General features: G+C 50.8%; 1 pseudogene; it reads left to right on the top strand.

The window, feature by feature from the left end:
- Positions 1–21405: 21405 nt before the first annotated feature.
- LOC149331216 (uncharacterized) lies at positions 21406–23733 on the top strand (annotated as a pseudogene).
- Positions 23734–24820: the final 1087 nt, after the last annotated feature.

The raw sequence follows: 24820 nt of genomic DNA, 5'->3' as shown, positions 1-24820 counted from the left end.
CGAGGCGGCTTGCATAAAACTGTGTAAAACCGCTCGCGTGAAACTGCAACCCGCACGTTCTAGGCACTATACCGCACGCATACGCAGGGCGCCATTTTTTTATGACGGCGGAAGTGCGTGAGGTCACGTGATAGCACTCCTGGGCGTCGTCGGCTCGAATGCGTGTACAGGATATGTTTTGGCAATACGCCATCGGGACCAGTCAGCGCGTGCTCATTGGCGGTCATGGAGGAAAAAAAGCTAAGGAGGGAGCATGACGTCACGCGGCCAGCGTTCGCAAGCCGAGTGTTTTGAAGTCGTTTTCTCCCTCAGTTTTTCGCTCTCCGAGCCGGTCCTTCATGTTTTGATTCCGGTATGTTTTAGTGCGCGCGTATGCGCGACCCGCGGCGCGGGCGTCTACAGCAAGGAAGTTGATCTACAGTTAGTCTGCCGCGCTAATCGGCGCATGCGCGCGCGCAGCGGGGCTAGACTTTACCGCACGCTATCACGTGGTGCGATCACGGGGGACACACTCTCTTTTTTTTTGCTATATCTTTACTTGTTAAGATGAGGCTTCAAGGTTGTCGCCGGACGCTCCCTCCTCAGTTTTTTTTCCTCCATGTTGGCGGTGGGCGGGCTCCCGGTACTCCGGTAACGGTGACACGGTATGCTAAAGGTGTCTAGTTACTGAGGCATTTCCTTTCCTCTAAATCCAATATTCGTATCAAAATTGTGGTGCTGTCGTACAGGGTTCCGGATGGCGTCGTACGCACGCGCGTGTGGGTGGTGCGCGAGTGGGTGCGTGTCAGTGCAACCAGGTACAGTAATGCTTTCGCATTCCCGCACGCATGCAGTTTTAAAGGGCAACTGCAGCAGTTTTTTTAGAATTTCTCGACATTCAAGGATTCAAATCTATATAGGCTGTAGGTAAAGCATGCCAGCTGTTTTTGCACTAGCATTTCAAATAGTGACGCGATCGAGGGTTCAATTTTTCGCTTCTCCTCAATGCAGCATGGGCGAGCGAAATGGCGTCGACATGATAGTGGTCCCAACTCGGCACGTTGTTTTAATGCTGTGACACTGGTGAAGCGTGACTAATCTGAAGAGATGAAGCGAACAGCACGGTTTTGCAGGGATTCAATGTTGTTTATGACGTATGCTTGTTGAGGATCCCATATGGCAGAAGCGTACTCAACTTTCGGGCGGATTAGCGTGATGTAAGCAAGTTTTTTTTAGACATGTGCAGGCGCGTGTTTGAGATTACGCCTAGCAAGGCCGAGTGCGTGGTTTGCTGATGGTAAGATTGTGTTAATACGGTAATGCCCAGTTAGGTCAGACTTAAAGTGACCTCCTAGGTGCTTAAGCAAACAAAGGAAGGGGATGAGGGGCTCGTTATAAATATGAAAGAAGCCAACAGCCACAAACCAAGGGGCACAGGGGATTTTTTTAAATTAATTTATTTACTTTGTGGTGTTGATAAATTTAGAATATTACTGAATATGTTATTGCTTAAAGCTAATTGATTAGAAAAGCAGAAGAAAAAACAACCACATGCCGCCGGTGGGATCCGAACCCACGACCTCCGAATGACACGTCCGGTGCTCTACCTCTGAGCTACGGCGACGGCTGTCAAATCTTCTGTTTTCGGAGGTATTTATGTTTACAAGTAACCTAACCTTGAGAGTGTTCATCAGCGCCACCCACGTTCATAAGCAGCGGACGTAGAACGTCCTGAGTTACCGCAGGTGTGACGTAGAACGTCATCGAACGGAGAGGGTGGAAGCTGCGTGAGAACCCTCTTATGCTTCCTAAGGCGTCAAGGCTGCCAGAATCGAGGCCCTCGCTAAGCAATTAAGCAAACAAGGGAAGGGGATGAGGGGCTCGTTATAAATATGACAGAATCCAACAGCCACAGAAACCAAGGGGCACAGGGGATTTTATTATGGCTGTAACATGGACGAGGAAGTGGTGTCTTCATGGGTGAACACGAATAAGAATGCGTCGTTAAGAAGCTGTGCACACTCAGTTTTAGTGACTGGTTCACCGTCAGTATTAATTAGTACTATTTCGGGGTGGGAACTCGGATTGATGAAGCGCCAGAATCCACGAGAATCATTGGTTAACATGGTGGGCAGGTCATGACTGAAGAAATGATGACGAGTTGTTTTAAGCAGTGGCTGATATTCGTGATCGCAATGCCTGCACTTTGTCCGTGACGATGGAAGACCTGTTTTGACTGCTTGGTGGCACAGACTTTTTTTTCTTATTGTAGCGAGAGCTACACAACGCCAGCTCTTCGAGCCTTCAGCGTGGCGACCCTTGAGCTCCGTGGCGACGCCGTGGCCTTGAGCCGGTTGGTCACGTGGTGCAGAGCAGCTGCTGCTGCCGGCCGCGCGCCGCGCCAGCGAAACCAAGCTGCAACAGCTGTGCGCATGCGCCGTTTCGAGTGGGGGGGGAGAGGAGAGGTGTCTCAGCTGTATAAGCAGGCGGCTCGGCGGAGCTCTCGCGTCTCTCCAGGTTTAACCACAGCTAAACGACAGCCAATTTTTATTAGGACGACGAAGGCGATTTGTGAACCACGGTGCATATTTATACCTGATGGTGATGACTGGCACAAACTTGTCAACAATATTAGTTGAGATTAGTTCTTTTTTCTTCAAGACTTCAGCGAGAGCAAATCACCTGATGCATCACGTGCCACAAGTGCAAGAGCGGGCGTCCGGAGCGGCGGTCGGCGCGGGGGCGGACGTGAGTGCCAAGTGCGCAGAAGAGGAAGATAAGGTGAAGATGAAGATCGAGGCACCTACCACGCGCGAATTTTCACATGCGGCGCGCCTGCCGTTACAGGTCAAATCTAAGAGCCAGATGACCTTAAGGCTCGGCATGGGATGAGTAGCGCTTTTCGCACTAAAAGCACCGGCAAAACACTTTCCCGGTCCATTCTAGCAATCACGGTGGATCGCGCCGTACCCCTCATCCATTTCCCCCTATGCTGTGCCCTGCAGTATTGAAACACTTCAACGCAGAATTTGATGCGGGCTGCAGCCTGTGTGGAGCGACGTTCTCGGACGTTTTCCACGTGGTGTGGGCCAGCCCTTCCTGTCCGCACCCATCCCTGTCCTTCATGTCACACCCTTCTAGGGAGGCCTGAGAGGCGGCGCTGCTCAGCTGCCATGACCTGTAGCCCCAACGGACATTGGTCTCCAGGACACGAGCGGCTTTAGATCCCTGTGGGGCTCCGGAATAGGAGCTCCACCTAGATTTGTGAGGACGTGAGCCAATAGGTCCTGGGCCCAAACATCTCCTTCTACATAGCCAATAAATATTTACCACCACCACCACTCCCCATTCCGCCACTATAGCTTCGTACCTCCTTCTGTTCAGACAACCTTGGAAGTACGCACTATCGCGGGCAAAAGTCACAGACCCCTCCTCCAACTTCCAATCTCTGCCACTCTGCGTGCATGGGGGCGCCATCTGACAAAGCACTTCAGGAGTCGAGACCTGCGTACAGAGCCTTTTTCGAAACCGGAAGTGCTCTGTCAGATGGAGCCCCCCAAGCAGAGTGGCATGGATCGGAACTTGGAGAGGAGGTCTCTTACTTTTGCACACCATACTACAACGAATGCAATGCACAAGCTTAGCCCACTGTCCTCTTTATGCTTTAGCCCATAGACAACAGGAGTACATGTGCGAAATTGTAAAGCTACGAATCCCCAAGGTGGCAGTGTGTCTCATCCGAAGATGTCGTGTGAATAATCCGCTTAACAAGACGACTGCATCGGCTGCCCGGCGGTGCTGTGGCACATCGAAGACATAATCAAACGGAAAGAGGGGAAATAAGCGGAAAATATCTTGCGTCTATAAACGGCAAGCTTCCACTCAGTGGCAATTTCCACTACGCGCTACAACGGATTTGGAGTCACAGCAGTGTGGGGGACGCAAAAGACATCGCGAATTCCGATTAGCTACATGCTGCTGCACACTTCGGCTCCCAGGGGCATCTGGAGTTGTTAGGATAAGTTAGGTTTTGATGCATCGCCCTCTTGTTGCTCTTTTTTTTTACAGTCTGATTTTTCTTACTCTATATTCTCCCCTACTGCCAAGATTTAGCAGAATTTTGGTGCTCGGTAGGGTTAACAAGACGATTCTTTCATTATGCCTGTCAGTGTAGTTTTCGTTCTATCCTGTCACAACAGTGGGAATCGTTATCACTGGCGTATTGAAAACACCGGTTCGGATAAGAGAAATAAATATAACAGGAAGAGAATCGGCGTGGCAAACACCCTCAGGAATCTTCCCGATCTACAAACTCGCGTAGCAGCACTCATTCAAACTTTTCTATTCTGTCCATTTCACCAGAAGCAATTACCAAGTCATGGCCGCCTGGACAAGAGAAGGCATGTCTTAGAAATTGGTCCTTCAACCTCTGGTATCTGGCAGCGGTTCACAAGTGACGAAAAAAGAACTGATAACACGCGCTGAATCACTATAAATCAGCTATTTCAAGGACCGTCCGCTAGCGCTCAGCCCCAGTACGCACAATGCCAGCGTGTGAAGAAGGCAGCGATGGGAGCATCGGCATGTCCGAACGCCAAAGCGGGCCGCTGATCGGCTGGGAGGCGTCAGCTGCCGCGCTCATCGAGCCACTACAACCAGCATGCGAGCGGAAAGCACGGCGTGCTCTCATGTCCCTTCCAGACGACGTCCTGACCATCATACTAAGCCTACTAGACTGACACCGCAGAGTGAACATCGCATCCCTGTGTCGGCGGCTGCAGAAGCTCGTGAACGACGGGCCTTGGCTGAAAAGCGCGGGCTTCTCCCTGAACGACCCGCCGATTGTCTTCAAGACAGTAATGCTTCAACTTCGACCTCAAGCCATCACAGAGTTGGACCTAAGCTACTACGTCCTTGCGAGCTGCCGAAGGCTGGCGGAAGGGATCAAGCAGTGCAAAAACCTCGTCGTTCTCCGCTGCGTTCACACCCACCTGCGTCCCGCTTTCGTTCTCCGCTTTCTTGTGGACCACCTGCGCAGACTCGAGTGCCTATACTGGTCAGTGTTGTTCGATACCTCGGATGTACTCGTTCCTGCTGCCGAAGAAAATTCGACTATGAATGTCTGCGAGTGTTCCATGATACCTGCGACTCTGAGGCTAATGTACGTAGAGGTCGTCGCCTCCCCCAGTTGCACTGCGTTCTTTGATATCGTGGTGAAGCACTGTCACCACCTGCGGTCCCTGCACTTCAATGGGCATGGGACCCATGGCAAGAACTCCGAACTCGCGGGTTGCATCCTTTCCCTCTTCCGCGGTGCAACGCGCGACGACTTCGACGACTTTACCTACACGTGCAACAGCCCGCCAAACGAAGCGGCGCTGCCTACGTATCCTGTTGAGTGGGCGGAGGATGTTTCAGCAGACTTCGGTAGCAGTGTGCAACTGTACAAACAGGCTACGGTAAGGTGGCGTCCCCCACGTAGCCGCAACTGTGCCACCCTAGCCGAACTGGTGTCGATGCCACACATCAAGTACCACAGGCAGCTAACGGTCCTGGTCGCACAGAACGGAGAAGGCTCGATATCCCGCCTAAGGAAGGCATCAACGAACTGGACATGCCGCCATCTCGAGGCCCTGACGCTCATGGCACTCCCCCAGTGTGAGGGCATGTTCAGGTACGAGCACAATATCCGGAACCAGGCGGCCCTTTGTAACTTTATCAGGTCATGCGTTGCCTTGACCGAGCTCAACCTCTCCGCGTTTCATTTCAGCGAGGACTTAGACTGCTGTTCCGTTGTCTCTACGGGAGGCCTTGACAACCTTCGGTCTCTGGCTTTCGCATCTTGTGCACTGTGCTGCCCGATGCGCCTGGAACTTCTCAGCCGGGCTTCTTTCAAGTTGCGGGAACTGGACGTCCGTGGTTTCGGGAGTGACCGTTGGTACGAGTGCGATGTCTGTCAACTCCAGACCACCTGTGACGACGTCTCGCTCGCGGCCTTGCGTCATCTGCGACATCTGACGTGCCTCACGTTGTGCGGTCTTCTGCGTGCCCACACGCTGAGATTCCTAGTCGGCTGCACTTCTCTCCGGCACCTTCGACTCAAGAACATGGGCATCTGGCGTCCCGACCGCCACCAAGACATGTCGCCCGTCGCCGAAATTTGGTCCCAGCTGCGGTCGTTTAAACTGGAGTCTCGCTTTTATGCCATTGACTTCGGCTTCATGTACAACCTACCCGTGGCTTCTAAACTCACGCGCCTCTGCTTGTCCACGACCATCCGAGGTCAGCCCGCAGACTCCCCTCTTCCCGAAGTTCTAAAGCGCATCTGTCCTGCCGTAGGCATCATCCACTTCCACCAACGGCTCCTGGAGTTCCACTGTGACCGCGACATGTTCATTCCCTCCACACTGCTCGAACGAGCTGACAATCCTGATATCTACTACGCTAAGCTTGTGGACTACGTCTGGTTATGTTGCTGCAAGACCTACATCGGGGCCACCAAGCCGTATGGTGTGCAGTAATGTGCTGTCGTGTTGAATACTGTGGAGCAATTTTTTTTCAGTAAGCGTGTAGCAGTCTGCGGCATTCTGGGACCCTACACTCTTTGCAAACAGACTGAACCGTCAGCCCGTCATAGCCCATCATTGCGGTCGAAGGATTGGGTCGCAAGTTTTTATTGTAGTTTTCTTTTTACCAGCCCATTTTGACGACGCGTTGTCACGCACGATGTGGTCTCGGGCACGTGGCCAGTTTCATGCGCGGCGAATATGTTCGCGCGCCGTGTTCTTAATCCATTTTACTTATTGACCACGACTGCCATGTATAGGCGGTCATCATGCGTATCGGTGCGCACTCTTGATCGGACGGAACCCCGCTCTTTGTCCAGGTCAAGTACGCTTTTATGCCATCTTTTCTCCGGGCGGATCGAGGTAATAAAGCCCATTTTACGATTTGACGCTGCGTGTGGCCTTCAGTACTCCTGTATTTGCGACAGACCTGGAAAAGCGTTTGTCTGCCTTCTATCAGAGTCCTTCTATTGCATAGAGAGGGGCTGTAAGGGAGTTGAACTTCTATAAAAGCGGTCGCAGCAACGTGAACCGCTAGTTACCCCAGGAAAGACGCACGGTAGTGCATTTGCAGTCGCCGTGATGCAGCGTCTGTCGCACGTATGGTTTCGCGCCTGCTCTCCTTTTATAGCAGAGATAAGGCGATCGGAGAGCATTCCCTTTCAATGCGAAAGCATCTGATAGCACGTCGGCAGTGAAACCCGGTATTATGTCACCGTGGTATCAAGGAAAACTAAAATTCCTTTCGAAGGTGCAGGCAATTGAGCACATGACTTTCAGATTGCGAGGCGAGGCCACATAAGCCACAACTCATAGGCCACAAGGCCGCTTTGCTTCTTGGCGAACAAAGGTGAACTAGTATATGCGTTGCCTTATGACTTTATCCCACTGAGTAGGCATGTCAGTAGAAAGGAAGAGAAAATTATTAGAAATAAAAAAAAAAAACAATGCGTTCACATGAAAAGCACGTAGGAACGTCGTATCCGTGAGTGCCGTGTTTGAATTCCGGTGCTTACAAGAACCCAGTTCTATACTTTCTTTTTCTTCTCTTTTGCTTTCAAAAGTACTATACAGAGAATTTTCTTCAGTAGGATTTCAGTGCGTTAACATGTCAAACATTTTCGGACTGAAATTTTTATATCGGGAAATTTTAAGGTTCTCCTATGGAAATATTGCAGATAGTGATCCGCTGTGTAGCAAGTTCTTTCTTCTAAAATGTTTTCATCTCTCACATCGAGCAGTTAAAACTGCCATAGAAAACCAATAGGGAATGCTTTTCGCGATAGTAAAAACGATAATAGCAAAAAAAAAATGGCTGAGGCTTAACTTGGTTAACCCTGGTCAGATGCGAAGCATATTGATGGCTAGGCTTGGTAATACGTGGCTTTCCTTGGTTGAATACTTGGTCATTTTAATACAACCACTAGTAGCCTTCGTCGTGGGGGAAGACAACGGCATGGCTACAGCGGAACGCCGACTAACCCCGAGACGCGCGTTGGGTGGGCGCCTGGATTGCCACGGAAGCCGCGTCCGCCTGCCCGGTGGAGCGAGCGTTTCACCTACACCGAGTGTGAACGCGCGTTCGAAATGCGCGGGAATGCCGCTCGAGGACATTCCGGTGTCTGTGCGATGGCATCGTTCTCCCTCTCCCAGCGCGTGACGGCGATCTGTCGTGACGTCATGTGTCACGTGGTATGTCACGTGGTGTGACGTCACTGTACCACGTGGTCTGCACGGCGTGCAACCACAGCGACGGCGCGAGGTGGACCCTCATCTTCCTCTGTCGTGACGTCATGTGTCACGTGGTATGTCACGTGGTGTGCACGGCGCATAACCACGGCGAAGGGCTGTAGTGTACCTCCGTCTTCCTCTGTCGTGACGTCATGTGTCACGTGGTGTGACGTCACTGTACCACGTGGTGTGCACGGCGCGTAACCACGGCGAAGGGCTGTAGTGTACCTCTAGTAATATGCTTCGCATAAAAAAAATGCAAGCCTGCAGACAGGAGACCTGCGGATATATTGCTGAAATCTTGCAGTATATGAAAAAATTGCGTTCATAAACTTTTTCCCGTTCAGAAATGCATTTGCCCAGAATTGTTGGGTATGATCAACGCAGTGCATAAGGAATGAGCTGGATTTGCTAGTTCCGCGACACTCGCAAGCATTTATCCATTCGATTCGTCGCGCTTGTCTTTCGTGCCGTTGCCTAGGGTGGCGATGAAGGGCGTTTGGTAGATAGTGTTTCAAGCAATTTTGGCTAGCCACACATCTATGTCACGCGAGGAGGTATACCCGATGCATCTGCTAGAACAGCAGCTTGGGCTTGTTGGTGATCCATCTCGACGTAACAGCGCAAAAACACAGACAGGACACATAGAATAAGAATACACCACGAGCGCTGATTTACAAGTTATTTCGAGGTAAACATTGCCTGATATACTGCCTACACTCAGCACGTGACACAGAAACGTGCCTTCTGCCGCCCGTGTCATCGCTCCACCCCCCCCCCCCCCCCCCCCCCCCAGAGTCATCGCGCGTACAACAGCTCCAGTTCTTTTGTCGTCAAAAGTACAGATGGCTTGCTGACACAGTCGTCTCCAAGCTTCATTATCTCGGCTGCCTCAATTATCTCGCGAACGAGCTGGTCGGTGTGCTTTCCTATCACATTGCACTGTGCATACTGAGCCGAGCAAGTTTGTGATGGGCAATCCCTTACATGAATTCCAATATGCCTGCGTGCTTGTTCGACGTTAATTTTATGTTCTTTCAGCCTTTCGTTGGTGCATCTGCCTGTCTGGCCTATGTACTACTTCTTCCCACATTTCACCGGAAGGGAATAAACAACGCCTTCCGCGCATTCCACGAAGCGGTTCTGGTGGTTTGTTGTGCACCCGCGCAGTTTTTCCGGCTCTTCGGCGTTCACGCGCCGGCAAAGGCTTTTTAGTTTTCTCGGGGCTGTGAGCACGACATTAACACCAGCTCTTCGGCCAATCTTTTTGAGGCGGTGGGAGATGTTGTGGGTGTAAGGGAGGGCCTCAATTTTTCGTTTGTCTTTAAGCCTCCTACAGCTATCACGCAGTTTAAGTTTCTTGCTTAATCGTCCAGCGACGGACACAAGTAGGTGTGAGGGGTACCCTGCTACCAAAAGGCGGTCTATCTGACGACGAAAGCACGCTTCCATCGTGTGGATGCACGACTTCTTGAGCGTGTTTTACAAGCATAGGTTTGCAATGGCCCTTTTTACCAGCTTGGAGTGCGCCGATTGGAAATGCAGTGGTGTCTTATCACGTCTTGGTTCATAGGCCCAGCACACGTTCCCCTTAGTGAAATGCAGTCTCAGATCAAGGAATCTCAACGACCCTTGTACAGGAACCTCGTGTGTAACTGTTAATGGCTGAAGAACACGACTAAAGCAGGCTACAGCCCCTGAGGTCACGTCAAGGGTGTTCGTGCTGCTGCCATCGCAAAGCACTAAGTAGTCGCCCACATATCTGAACACCTTCCGCACACTGCTTTCCGTGAGGGTGTTGAAAAGATACCTGTATTTCTGTGCCAGGAATAAATCACTGAGGATAGGAGCAATGCATGACCCTATGCACACGCCGCGTTTCTGAATGTATACGTTCTCTTCCCAGAGTACATACGTGGACTTAAGGTACACGGAAATAAGTTTAGAAGGTACACGGAGAAGGTACGGAAAGAAGAAAGGAAAGAAGGTACGCGGGTGCACAACAAACCACCAGACCCGCTTCGTGGAATGCGCGGAAGGCGTTGTTTATTCCCTTCCGGTGAAATGTGGGAAGAAGTAGATAGGCCAGACAGGCAGATGCACCAACGAAAGGCTGAAAGAACATAAAATTAACGTCGAACAAGCACGCAGGCATGTTGGAATTCATGTAAGGGATTGCCCATCAAAAACTTGCTCGGCTGAGTATGCACAGTGCAATGTGATAATAAGCACACCGACCAGCTCGTTCGCGAGATAATTGAGGCAGCCGAGATAATGAAGCTTGGAGACGACTGCATCGGCAAGCCATCTGTACTTTTGACAACAAAAGAACTGAAGCTGTTGTACGCGCGATGACTCTGGGGGGAAGCGATGACACGGGCGGCAGAAGTCACGTATCTGTGTCACGTGCTGAGTGTAGGCAGTATATCAGGCAATGTTTAGCTCGAAATAAACTTGTTGTAAGTCAGCGATCGTGGTGTCTTCTTTTCTTATGTGTCCTGTCTGTGTTTTTGCGCCGTTACTTCGAGATGCATCTGCTGCTTTTGGTGTCGGCTGTAGCACGTTGTTGACTGTTACGACGTAGCGAAATTCATACATAATGTCTCGCAACCAAAGAGTTTGTCGTCGGGGGTGAAGTAGCCGTTAATAAGTACGGGCTCGTCAAAAACACGCGATGCCGGTGAGGCTTAGCTGCAGTGCAGTAAAGTCTGACAATAGTTAGTCGTGGGGAGGTCACACCCCAGGATGACGTCGTGAAAGGAACGCGACAGCACGAGAAGCTCAGTTAAGTAGGCTTTCCTGGATGACAAGGCGGGCAGTGAGCATCGCTGTAGAGGGTGAATGCGTTGCGAGCTGGAATTGCCGAGGGGAAAAGTTCGCAACTGCCGTCGTTACATTGCGAAGCTTACCGCAAATTTCGGCACTAATTGCACATACAGCCGCGACCATGTCCACAAGCCGGTGAACAAAGACTACATCGACGCATACGTCTACTACTTTGGCTACACATGACGGATGACTGAGAGTTCAAGAAGAGTGCAGTTCTTGCCGTCGTAAATGCGGCCGTTGGTTTTCTACCAAAGCAGTGACGCTAGCCTGCCGAACGAGAGAGTGCCTATGGCAGCAGGTAGTACCGGGCCTGCGTGCTCTCGTTCGTCCAAAGAAGAAAAATACTGGAAACCCCGTTCACCTCGTGGGAAGTGTAAGGAGCATCCCAGAGGAGCTCCAGCGTTTCCTTAGCCACGGACCCAAGTTCGCCGTGGAACCGAGGAGGACACCGCCGGAATTCTGACCATGGTCAGGCAAGTTTCTCGCCTCGCCTCAGCGGCGGAAGCGGGTCGATGTACCACGGACGGAGTGGACCTGGTCACGCGTTGTAGAGCCGAAAGGCATAGGTTGAGCGCTCTGTACTATCTTCTCCTTCTTCCTGTTTTGTGCTCGCGCTGCTGATGCAAATAGTGAGGGGGGGGGGGGTGGATATAGAGGACCGCGACGACGGTGACCGACGAGAAAATAAGAGACACGATCTGATAAAGTGTTGCGACAAAGGGGTACGGGGGTGCTCCGCGCTGAAAATTCGGCGGCCGCTGGCGATACAGACGCGCGACGTGCCGACCGGGAAAGCCGCACGCATAGCAGATGGGGCGGTTCTCCTGCGTCCAACACGAGTTCAGTGCTGCTCACCAATGAGTCATGAAAGGGTGAGGAAACTTCTAAATCATTAGCCTGTGGATACCTTGTACACTCCTTATCCTCTAGAAGCGGCGGTGGCTCAGAGGCTATCGCGTTCGGCTACGGAGCCCAAGGTCGTGGGAGCAAGTCCCGGTAGCGGTGGCTGCATTTAGATGGGGACAAAATGCAGTCGAGCCTATGGGTGACCCGCCGAGCCCATGAGGAGGGTAACAAGATATGATTACAGCTTGACATTAGTATAAGAATGTATATCTGCCCCTATCGGCGCAGCCATACGGGGCAGTCAGCCGTATCACGCCATCCGAGATTGCAGGTGGTGAAGGGTAAGACAGACGGTGGGCATTTTGCTCACTATCCGGCGGGCAGGCTGTGATGACGTCGCAAGGTCACGTGACCTAGGTGGCCCACCTTCCTCATAGGTTGCTCTCTGGGGACCACCTGCCAGAGGCATGCTCGTGATATTTTGCTCAGAACGCCCACAGCACCAACACCGGATTTTCTGGACAACAGGGCCTTTAGCGCTAACGCGTTAGAACTGCTGAGATCGAAGAAATAAGAGCCACGTTAAGCCCTGTCATGGAACCAGTTGTTGCTACGGAAAAGCGACGCGGTTCCCTAAGCTGGTCGCCTTATGAATCAAAGGGCATTGATAACCAGTGCAGCGCCACATATTTCGCTGCCCCTCGAGCGCCAAAAGCAAGCTTATACGACCGCCTTGGAGCCAAGCGAATCCGACAGGCGATGTCTGCTTCCCAGCCGGCACCCGGGGAATGTCGGAGCTGTTGGTCGCACGATGCAAGCCGAAGTGGCCCAGGACATTATTTGATCTCCTTCGCCGAGTTGTACAAAACTAGAGGGAGAGAGGAAAACCCGTGGGGAGAGTCGCACCTTCACTCGAAACAGAAAGGAGTGAAAAGGGAGTAAACTGTCCTCTGTTGCACTCCCTTTCATGAAAGGGTGTGCGCTAGAGGAAAACTTACTCCCTTTTTACTCTCATATAGGCGTATTCGTGTTTAGAGTGTAGAAAGGGTAGAGGAGGTCTTCACCGAGTGCGGGCCTCTATCGAGCTGCTATGACGCTGTCGGCACTCGTACCGAACTCCTCCTGTATTATGTCCTGGTAGAGACTGTATATAAGTAATTTTCGTTCACCACGGTATGCCCTTTCTTCAGACAGCCTTGCCCGTCATTGACCGCTCAAGAATGATGAGAGGGAGAGACACCAGTCGCAAGAGCCTCTGCAGTCGGATACAGCTCAAGAATGAAGCGGTTTTTCCTCGAAAAAGGATTAACCTCCAGCCTAAGGCATCGGCCGAATCTAATTTCCCTGCTAGCGTCACAATGCAGGAAGCGGCGCGACAATACAGGGATGAGACCATTCCCTTTCATCTGCCACTCCCTGCATTGCCACGCTAGCAGGGTCATGACAATCGGCCGACGCCATTGGCTGGAAGGGGGTCATTTGACGGTGAAAATCCGCTTCGTTCTGGAGTTGTATTGAACTATAGTGTGCGTGTTTACGTTCTTCGACTGAAGTGTACCTCGACTACACGCTTGGGCCGGTTACGCCTGGATTAGAGCTCCTTGCGGCACTAGCGGTAAAGCGCGCGGCAAGCCGCTTGCGGCACAACGCGCGCCGCGATAGGGACGTCCATTCAAGCGGCGAGCTCCACGGGATCGTTCCGATACTCAAGCACGCACCATCAGCTGCAAATTGAACGTGAACAGGATGAACAAAACGTGAACACAAGGGAACAACGTAATGCAGAAGAAATATACGCTCGGTTCGTTAAAACTTCTTCGCCACGGGTTTCGCTGCGTACAACAGAGGATCTCGGAACTATACTCACGTTGCTAAACTATGCCAATTTCGCTGTTTCCATTTTCATTGTCTTGGCGTTTCATTTGACGCTGACCGTGCGCGATGCGCTGCACAGAGATATCAAGTTAAGCTTTAAAGATTTGTTAAAGTCTCTGGACATAAGTTCTGCGACCATGGCGGCCCAATGTTAAATTAGACACTTGCCTTTAGCATACCGTGTTACCGTTACCATTTCCGGAGTATCTCTCCCACAGCCAGTGAGAACGCGGTGATTCGTCCCGGTGTGAGTCCATATTCCTTGGTATCGGTGCTGCTTTGATGGTGTTTCTGTATTCGTCTGGTATCATCTCCGTGCTTTGTGCCTCCTTTATCATAGCTTCACCACCGTATCTGCTCAGGAGTCTTCTGCCCATTGCCGACAGTTTTAGTCTTTCGATTTGTGCTATTATTTGCGCTTCTTGGAGTTCTTCGAGACTGTTGTGTAGCCCCAGAGCCAGTAGTTTGTCGGTTGATGTTGTTTGTGGTAGGTGAAGCGCCGTCTTGAGGGCATTCCTGAGGATTGCGTCCGCTTGTTGCGTTTCGTATTTTGTGCAGTGGTAGTATGGGAGGCTGTATATTACTCTGCTTACCACCAGGCTTCTGAATAGTTTTAGCGTATCAAAGTAGCACCGATACCAAGGAATATGGACCCGAACCTACACATGGTGCGAAGAGAAGCAAGAGCACAGTATGTACAAAGAACACTGCCAACTAGAAACGACACAGTGTTCGTAGACGCCGCTACATACACTGAGGACAGAACCCACAAGAAAAGCAAAGTGGCAGCGGTGATCAACTCGGACCTAAAAAAAATCACCAGCGTATCAATCCGGAACTGTACCGTAGCCGAGGCCGAAGAGGCAGCCGTGGGTCTAGCGGCAGCGGAGGGCTACCGATCCAACAGGTCCTTAAGCATACTCACCGCCTCACAACTTGCATGCCGCAACTACGTAAACGGCAGAATCAGCCACAGCGCGCTCCGCATTCTCCGCTCAAGAGGCAAAACCGAAAATAACCAGGCCAAACACAAGATAGTTGGGTGCCGGGACATACTGACATTACGGGAAATCAGGAGGCGGATAGGATAGCTCGAGGGTACGCAACAAACCGAGCATCCAACAATCCCGACCCCGCTGAGGAACCCGAGCCTGTAGCCCAAAGTTATACAGAGATTCTTAACTACTACAGAGGAGTCAGACGAAAATACCCACCCCCGGAAAAACAACTCAATAGAAGAAGACGCCGTCGCATGGCGACAGTTACAAGTGGGAACATTCCCGTGCCTAAACATGCTAAGTAAAATCTACCCCACACAGTACAAGAGCGAGTGCCCGTCCTGTGGAGACAAACTAACCCTATACCATACCACATGGGCTTGCCAGAAAATAGTCGAGCTAGCCATAATAGAAAACCGGAGAGCGGAACAGTGGGAAAGGATGCTATCCAGCGACATCCTGAAAGTCCAACAAGGAAAGGCGTGCACGCAGGGCGGCTACCCTCAGCGGAGCCCTGGACTAAGGGAACCGACCCTGAAGGGAAGATGGAAGACTCCATGGAAGCCGCAAAAAATACTGTAAAATAGAGAAAATAAACGTTTTCCACCACCTCCATCGTCCCGATGCGAGGGGCGCGCATGCAGCTGCTGGGCACCTGGCGCCACCGAGGCGATCTTCGCATGCCCATTGGCGGTGGACGGGCTCCTGGTACTCCGGTAACGCTAAAGGTGACACGGTGCACGGCATGCTAAATGTGTCTGTTAAGGACCTTTAGAATAAGGTTATGGGCGTAAGGGAGTAAAGGACCGTCAGTGCGCATGCGGACGGCAATAACCGGAAAGGCGTTATTCTCCTGCACATGGGCACTGGCACCCCATACTGTTACCTTATGGCCATAACCGATAGGGTCAACTTATCCTGAAAGTCTGCAGTCACCGTCAGAAACCTAATTAGGCGGTCACGTTTGTATTGGAAACTAAGTAGCAGTGGAATTCCTTGGCAATTCCATTCGCTGGAATTCTCTTAGCACGCCGTGTGTTCCGATTTATTCGCCTCCAAATGTAATTTTCAGCTCGATTCGCGTAATTGCGCATGCTAAGCGGTGACGATCGGCACGAAGCTCCTAGTGGCGTGACGCGGCCATGGAGCTACTATGACGCGGTGAAGCGACGGGTGAAGGTAATAACTAGGGGTGTGCGAATATTCGAATTTCAGAATATAATTCGAATATTATATTTTTGGTATTGGTATTCGATTCGAAGTCCAAGTATTCGTGTTGTTTGAATATTCGACACGACGCGAATATTCGTATCTAGCCGAATATTCTATTGCGAGCACTGGCGTTCATTTCGGTCCGCAGTCCTATCGCCAGAGACATAACAACATGGCGCTCAGAGCAATGCGTAACGTTGGGCCATGCAGTAGCTGACTGCACTGGTGAGCTTCTTTGCAGCTATACCTGCGCAGCTGGTATAGTCAGAGCTGTGCACGAAATACCTCGCAATACGAGCCAGTTCAGTGCCAAATGAGAGGGCATTTTCTGTGGCTGGAGAAGTCGTTTCAGCTAGAAGGGAACTACTTCTGCCTGACCATGTGGAGCAGCCGGTTTTCCTTCACGACAATCTTTTATGTTCATCCCAGCAACGCGCTTTTGTGCTTATGGCAAGCTAGCCTTGATCAATGCTGTAAACTAGCCATCTTCACTGATATTTCCAGTCTTCTAAAAACGATGTTCGAGACTTTGATACATTTTATGCAGCCAAAACCACCTTTTGTGCTCATTTCATCACTGATAGTTGAACTGTGATGTTCTTGGGAGCTCAAATAAATGTTTTGTAGTGGTTAAATGCGTCTGTCATTGATTATTCGATATTCGATTCGATATTCGGAACCAAGTATTCATATTCGATTCGTATTCGAGAAATTTGATATTCGCACACCCCTAATATAACGGTTTCACTTTCAGTTTCAGTTTCGGCTATCGAAATATAATAACCGCCCGACGAAGCAGCTGCTTCACACTTGGGAGGTGTTTCGCGTCGTCCGCCACCGCCTTGCACGCGTAATTACGTGAAATGAGCGGAAGCTTTGGGTGCGAATGACACGGAATACGCGCTCTCTCGAATAATTTTACCAAATGGTGCAGCCTAGAAATGTGACCGTCTCTACGTTTCGAGTGTAAGCATTCACGCTAGGCAGAGTGGCTAAAAGTTTATGAATATCATTCTGGTAATTAGGTGTCTGACGGTGAGAATTCTAATCTCATTTTATGTCATCCCGGCCGCATAACTTATGTGCAGAGGAGCATTCACGTCCCACTCAGCGCATGATATATTAAATCTGTGAAGATTCACTTTGATCGCCCTGTATATAACTGTCGGGCTGGGCAACATATTTTTTCTTTCTTTTTCTCTGCCCACACTAATATATGTATATATCTGCGCTAGGACGGAAAGGTGCACCAAAAGTAGAGACAGTGGCGCGCGTCTTCCCTCCGCTCCGAAGTCATTCGCGGCCACTTCCCGCGCGGCAAAGAAACAAAAATAAAGTCGAGCCCCCTCGATCTCTGCCTCAATGCTTGATTCAGTGAAAACCCATCCTAAATGCGATAAGCAGGTCAGCAGAGCTTCATATAATACCCTGGTCGAGGTTTTCGGTGCCGTGTATGTTACGTGAGCGCTTGTAATTTGGGCGCCTACTGGGCACCGCAACTCAGGAAACGTAGGAGGCGCATCACTATAGCATCACGAAGCAATAGACTAGAAACTACCGCTAGTCCCCCGCGTGACATGTGACACCATGTGACAAGGCCATGTATGGAACTAATCTCCCGTGATCCTCCATGAGTGTCACGTGATGCTCCGACGGTAGCGTCGCAGGCCGCTCGGTCTTTGTTCGCGTATGAAGGCGGGTGGACGTCGCCGTGCGGGTCGCCCTGCTGCGTATTCTCGATCTGTGAAACCTACATCAGTGGACGTGAGTGCTTTTCTATTCAATTCCGTGCTATACGCGATGTATTTACGACTCTGTGTCGGAAATCCGGCCTACTGCAAACAAATCATTCGGGTTTAAAAGGATTTGGCTCGTAGAGGCGCTGTGTTGCCCACAGTCACGGTTGCTCCTACCCTCGCCACCTTTGAAAGCTCGCCGGTGTCGGGGTGCTCTTCGCAAGAGTCCGTTGCGCCGCTGAGGGAAGTGGCGGCAGCTCGGTTCCTTCTCCTGTGTAGCTTCTGCTGCTCTGATCATGGCTCTCACACACTGCTTTCACCCATCTTTGCGAGAGGCCTTCCCGGCGCTCGCCCTTCACTGCGCGTGCGCGCTATCGCGCATCCCTCCTCAGTGGCTTCCTCGCTTCGCAGCGGCCATCGCGCGTGCCGGACTGCGCACGCGCTGTGTCGTCCATGCGGCCTCCCCACCGTGTGGCGGCCATATTGCGCGCCCTTGTGCTGCCGCTTGGCGCGCGGACCATGCGAGGTCTGCGCAGTTCGCGCGCTGTGCGATGGTGCGCCTCTTCGCGCGCTTCTGTGTGCGCGTCCGCTTTATTGAGCTTTATCCGTTCTCATGTCTCTGTATGTGACCTCCTCCGCTCCCGTTCATCGCTTCAGGTTCGGAGCAGAGCAACCCTCGAGCGCCTTCCTGTTTAGTTTGTAGGGTTTAGCGTACCAAAATCACTTAGGCATGATTTGGACAACTTGGGGTTCTTTAACATGCACTGACATCGCACATTTCATGGGCATCGAGCATTTGGCCCCCTTCGAAATGCGACCGCTGCGGCCGGTATCCAACCCGCGTCTTCAGGGTCAGCAGCCGAGCACCATAACCACAGCCACCGCGGCGGCTTAGCCGACGCGTGTTACCATCACTTGTATGATAGTCGGACACAATTCAAGAACGAAGTGGCCTTCCCCCATCAAAAGAACTCCTTCCATCCGGTGGCGTCGGCTGATTGTCATGACCCTGCTAGTGTGACAAAGCAGGGAGCGGTAGTTGAAAGGGGATAATCCCTTCCCTCTATGGTCGGGGATAGACCTTTCTCTCCATTGTAGCCGCTCCCTGCGTTGTCACGCTAGCAGGGTCATGACAATCAGCTGGTGCCATTGGTTGGAAGGGGTCCTTTTCCGGGGAAAAGCCGCTGCATTCTTGAGTTGTACCCGACTATAGCATACAAGGTCTGCGTTCAAATTTGCGCATTTGTAAGGAGTGCCGTCAGATGTAGGCATATGCGTCAGAGGCAGGCGCGAGGGTGCTATGCTTGACAACTAGTTCATTTCATAGAGGTGATGGACTGTGGAACGGAAGCGGTGGTGGCAGTCCCAAGGGCACCGTGTCCATTTATTTGCCAACCGTGGTTTCAGAAACCACGGTGAAGTCTCTTGGCAGCCTGCCGCTCTGATGTGACCGAATGCATGGCGTACTAACCTTGCAGCACAAGTCTGTTTCTTTATATTAGGAGGCCGTACCAAGTACCATGATGGCTGCTTTACTAAAGCGCCGAGTCCCATACATTATGCCTCCTTTTGTTGTAGCAATCTTCAAGAAGGTGATGGTGCCATTGAGGTATTTGTAGTTTTTACAGCCGAGAGGGCCGAGGTGAGCACGAGTTTGTTTTCAGATTTCACGATAAACTAGCGCTCGTTCGCCGATGGTGGTAACCTAGCGTTGGTAACCTAGGTAACATGGTGGTAACGTAGACATGAAAAAAAATATGCAATATAATCGCTGTTTATGCACTCGTTGTCTCTTGAGGCAGGCTGCCTTCTAAGTTGTAGTGAATCAAAACGACAAAGCAGCGATATACCGCAGTTTTTTAATGCTTCGCGTAGCTTATACCATTGTCCTTTAATACTTTTTTTCTGCTGATACGCACCTTTGACGTCATAGTTATCGTCCGGCTGATGAAAAATAGAAACTGCAGGATAGGAAAATTCGATTATAAATTATTTGATGGTTATGGGTGAATACTGCGTGTTAACAACCCATGAATGCTAATGCCGTACGCATGACTGCAAAGAAAAATTTCCAGGAGTGCACGTAAGCCTGCTTATAGGTCTAGTAATGCGAATGCATTCCTCTTACTGCTGCTGATTATGTTGCGTGTTCGTTTCCTTATGTATTTGCCGTTTCTAGGTTGTGTTTTCACTCTAACTTCGGTTCCACCACATCTGAAGACGTGGGTACCTTGCTTGAGCGTCTAGTGAGCGTACCAATGTACTAATTAAGTAGTTAATTTATTGGATTAACTGATTTATTCACTAATTCGATCTACCGTAAGGTACCCCTACACCTTTAGGGGCAGTTTGTGATAGATCGCATTATAGATCCCGTCCGCGCAAGTACTCCTTTTCTTTCATAGATCGCGGGAAGTCTTCCTGCCACTACTGGCGCAGTGGTGCAGCGGTTAAGCGATGCGCCACTGCCCTGCAAGTGGCCGTTTCAAACACAGTTACCGATTTGACTCTCGAGACCCGGGTTGGTCTTCCCGAGCTCGCGTAAGGCTCGTTTTTGCGCAGTAAAGAACGTCTTAGGAGCAATGCAAAGAAGCTGGTGAGAACCAGGTGACTGCAGATCTCTCGAAGGGCGGAGGGGAGAGTGTGCTAGAAAATCTAGCCACCCTGTATACGCAATGCCTTGCTACCTCTAGCGTACCAAGTGCTTGGAAGAACGCTATTATTATCTTAATTTACAAGAGAGGATAAGACAAGAACTTGAAACATAAGGACAACGCAGCGAGCTGTTGAAAGGAATAAAGAAGGTGCGACATAAAGAGACAGAAAAAGGGCAGAGATGGTCAGGGAACAAACGCGCGTTACTGTCATCCTAGTCGAAATCAAGAGGAAGAAATGGGCTTGGGCAGGACATGTATGAGATAACCGATGGTCCTTAAGGGTAACGGAGTGGTTTCTAAGAGAAGGCAAGCGTAGCAGGGGGTGCCAGAAAGTTAGGTGGGCGGATGAGATTAAGAAGTTTGCAGGAATACGGTGGCCGCAACTGGCGAAGGACAGGCTTAATTGGTTCATGGTGACAAAGCGCAAAAGACGAAGAACAAGAGTAAGAAAGACACAGGACAGGCGCGGAGGGCTTTATGTACCGATACCTTCGATGACGTCATTATGCGACCCCCCCCACTTGGCGTTGTGCGCTGCGGAGAAGCTTGAAGGCCTTCGCGAATTTAATCGGCGACTACGTCACCATTTCAAATGCTAGCCCAAAAGGACTTCGCATGCTTTAGCTGCAGGTTTCACACAATCGACAATTTTAAGCTCATCGATTTCTAAAACATACGCAGTTGCCCTTTAAGGTAGAAATTTTATTTATGTGCACGTAGGGCTTTGTTCACCACGCGACAAAATGCGCACAAGGGAATACGCGTTAAATCTGAGTGGGCTACAGTTTACTAATTAACTGTGCAATTCGCTATAACGTCGCGCAACTAGATCTTCAATTTCACTTCCATTTAACGCTTCGCTGTTGCGGTTTTCGTAGGAAATATTGATTCAGATACTGAGAGGACAAGTTCAGAAAGCTGGAGATTTGAGATTGCCAATCTGCTTGACAAGCGTTTTTCTTGTGTGCAGCTCCGTGCCACGAACAAGCCGTCTTCCATGGAAAGGACGCCACGGAAAGCGACTGAAGTTGCAAATATGCTCGTTCTTCACAGCACAGTCCAGGTTGTTCCTCCTCAGCTGCGTCTTTCCTGCACTCGTAGCGGCCCGAGACGTGTCTGCCAGTTGCTAGGGCACCTAGAAGCCTGCAACGCCGTCCTCTGGCACTTGGGCCTCCAGCTGCGAGAGGATGAAGCCAACGTTGGTGACTTGCGACTGGTGGCGCTGGAGTCGTTCCCGCATGAACATGACTCGCAAGTGATTCATTCCGCACGCATTGCCAGTGATCTCCTGCATTGGTTGTTCACGCAGCATGGATGCCTCGTGTATGTCGAGCTGACCTGCAACGTCACCAGATGTGTGCATCTCATGCAGGCCCTGACACTCAGCCGCGGTGTGAAAAAGCTGCTTGTCCGCTGCTGCGAGGCAATTGTCAGCAGCATGGAAGACGTCATGGATGAACGGGTGCTCGAACTCATCAATTCAATGACGCAGATCGAGGAGCTGCTCTTTGTCAAGTGTCGCAAGAAATTCGACTATTTGTATGTCAACACATTTTCTGTCGGCTGCGCGGTGGCCAGACTAGTAACCATTGACGTGGCCCACTTGGAACTGATTCCGAAGACGGTTGTCGAATTCATCGCACAGCTCATCTAGAACAACACCGTGGCTAGTCTCTCTGTTTCGGAAAACTTCTTCTGGCTGGATTGTTTCGCCGATTACTTGAAGAATAACTCGACGCTCAAGAGAATTGCTCTCATATCAAAAGATGCGACAAAGACGGCGATTTTACGAAACCTTGTCAGTGCCATCTCTACAATGACAATGTTGCAGGAACTGACTGTCGTGACAGGGTACTACGGGGCTGAAGATATCGACATTTTCGCTCAAGTGGTCGCCCAGAACAGAACCCTACGGAGGCTGAGCTTGACTTGGATAACGGTACCGCTGGAAGAACAATATGCATTCTGTCCTAGAAATCTGGAAGGCATCCAGCAAAAAACAGTGAGGTCGTGGCTGCCTGCATTGAAAAAGAACTCAGTCCTTGAGACGCTGATCATCGACTTTATCGACTTCCAAGAGACAGACATTCACGCGTTTTTCCGTGCCTTGATGCACAATACCACCCTCACTCGGGTCACCGTTCTCAACCTTCCGTCGCCTTGTGACCTGAAGGAAATTTGCCGGACGATTCGAGAGAGTGGTCTCGCGCAAAGGGTGGTCATCAAGAACCACTATGTGGATTACATCACATTCAAGGATATTCCCGACTGCCCTGAAGTTACTGCCGTATCTTGGGATACACTGCACGGGAACAACGATTTTTGCGCTACGTTAGACATGCTAAGGTCCTGCCGGCACCTTAGGTCAGCCTTCTTGATGATAGATTCACAGTACTTGAACGAAGGAGTTCATTCCTACTTGACTGCATTCATAGCAGGGGCTGCCAGCCTTAAAGAACTGTGGCTTCAACTGGCGGGGTATTTTCCCGATGAAGCAGATCCAATTCATTACGTAGCACAAAGTGCAGTGGTCAAAGCGATTTCGTTGAACACCAACCTCAACGCTGTCACGCTGAAAAACCTAGATTTTTCCGACGCCGACTGCGCATTACTCGCTGAATCCATAGCTCGCTGTCCATATCTCCATCACATGGAAGTAGATTGTGAAAACAGCACCAATGTTCACTTCTTGCAGCGCCTGGCACCTGTTGTCGCCGGTAGTTACAACCTCCTTCGAGTCCGAGTGCCATATTGGGACGAAGCCAAGCAAGAACATTTCACAGTGCAGGAGATTACGAGACGGAACTGCAGCCTCCTCATCCGGGCAACCAGCTTCGTGTTGGGCGACAAGAGAAGCCATTGCGTGCGTGCCCTGGAGTTTGTGTCCGATCATCCGAAGCTCGTAGAAATGGTTGCAGACGAGGCGGCCGTGAAGTGTGACGAAGCAAAAGCAATGATAAAACGGGCGCTGCACAGCATCGCTGACATGAATGGCTTCTTTAGGGCGGCCTGCGTTGTGAAGTACAGGGTCAAGTGCTGCGCCCGCCGCGACGGCCAGATGCAGCTGGACGAACTGAATGACGATTGCTGGTTGCACGTGAGGAAGTACATCATGGTGGCGGACGTCCAGGAACCGTCGCTTCAGCATCCCTAATTCAGAGTTCAAAGTCCGTAGAAACGTACCAGAGTTCTTCTACTGTTTTGCATTAGTTTCTGATGTGTGAACAGATATACTGTACTACTGTCTTGATTCCCTCGCACAAAGCCAGTTGCGGGGCCGAAATTAAAGCGTGTTTCATATCTGGGCGTTGTCACTTTCTGAAACTAGCGGCTAAAATCCGAACACTTGTTAGCGACAAGTGGACAATGACTTCATTGGCCCCTAGAATTTGCCAGAACACGCTGCTTCAGAATGGCGTCCACTAGTGCAACTAATGCAACAGTGTATTTTGTTTTTCGCTGCACAGAAAATGAAGTTCTCATCGTAATATACAAGCTATATTTCGTAACTTCGTCCTTGAAGGAAAGTGTCAGGTCTAAGACGTCTGTAACGCATGCTGTAATGTCACTACCTGCGAGAGCTTCTGTAGAGACAACGCAAAACTTCAGGTAGCGTACTCTTAGATAAGAGGGCAGCAGAACTCTCTTAACGTGATAACACTAAAGAGGTCGTGTCGCAGAAAATCCGGCGTCGTCGTCGGTGTCGTTAACCGTGAGCGAATCCACTAAAAATCCTCAGAGAAGACCTAGGAGGCAGGTGGGCCACCTAGTTTTCCTAACCTTGTGGCGAACTGCGCGCCGTGTCAGGTGGGAGATAATGGTCGGTCACGAGAGGTTGCTCGGGAAGAGCAACCTGAGTCTCTCTAGGCCCGAAAGTGGCAGCAGCTGCCATCGCAGGGCAGTGGCGCATCGCTTCACCACTGCGACAGGAGTGGTGTGAGGACTCCTAGGAATCTATCCATGTATATAAAGTGGAGAATGACGAATTACCCATATATGGGCATTAACGCGGTCGCGTCGAACCCTCCAGGCGGAGCTGAGGTGTCCCCTTTAATTTTGTTTTTCTTTCTTGCTACTGATGTATGGAGTCTTCTTGGCTATGCGCCCAGATATTTTGTGACGGACGGATCGAGTGATGGGTTTAGTTGTGGACATATAGATGGACGGGCTGGTTGTGGACGGATAGATGAATGGATGTGTTGGTTGTGGACGGATGGATGGGTTGGTTTTGGACGGACGGATAGATGGATGGATGGGATCGTTGTGGACGGATGATTGGATGATTTGGTTGTGGACGGATGGATGGATGGGTTGGTTAATGGGACGACGGACGGACGGATGGATAGAATTCACCCGCGACGCTATAGTGGCGTTTTCATTCCCCACCCAAT

Source organism: Amblyomma mixtum, chromosome 8 (assembly GCF_055824585.1).
Source record: "Amblyomma mixtum isolate Tamu chromosome 8, ASM5582458v1, whole genome shotgun sequence".
Lineage (NCBI taxonomy): Eukaryota > Metazoa > Arthropoda > Arachnida > Ixodida > Ixodidae > Amblyomma > Amblyomma mixtum.
The sequence above is the reverse complement of the archived record's forward strand: the minus strand, read 5'-3'. Positions and strand labels throughout refer to the sequence as shown.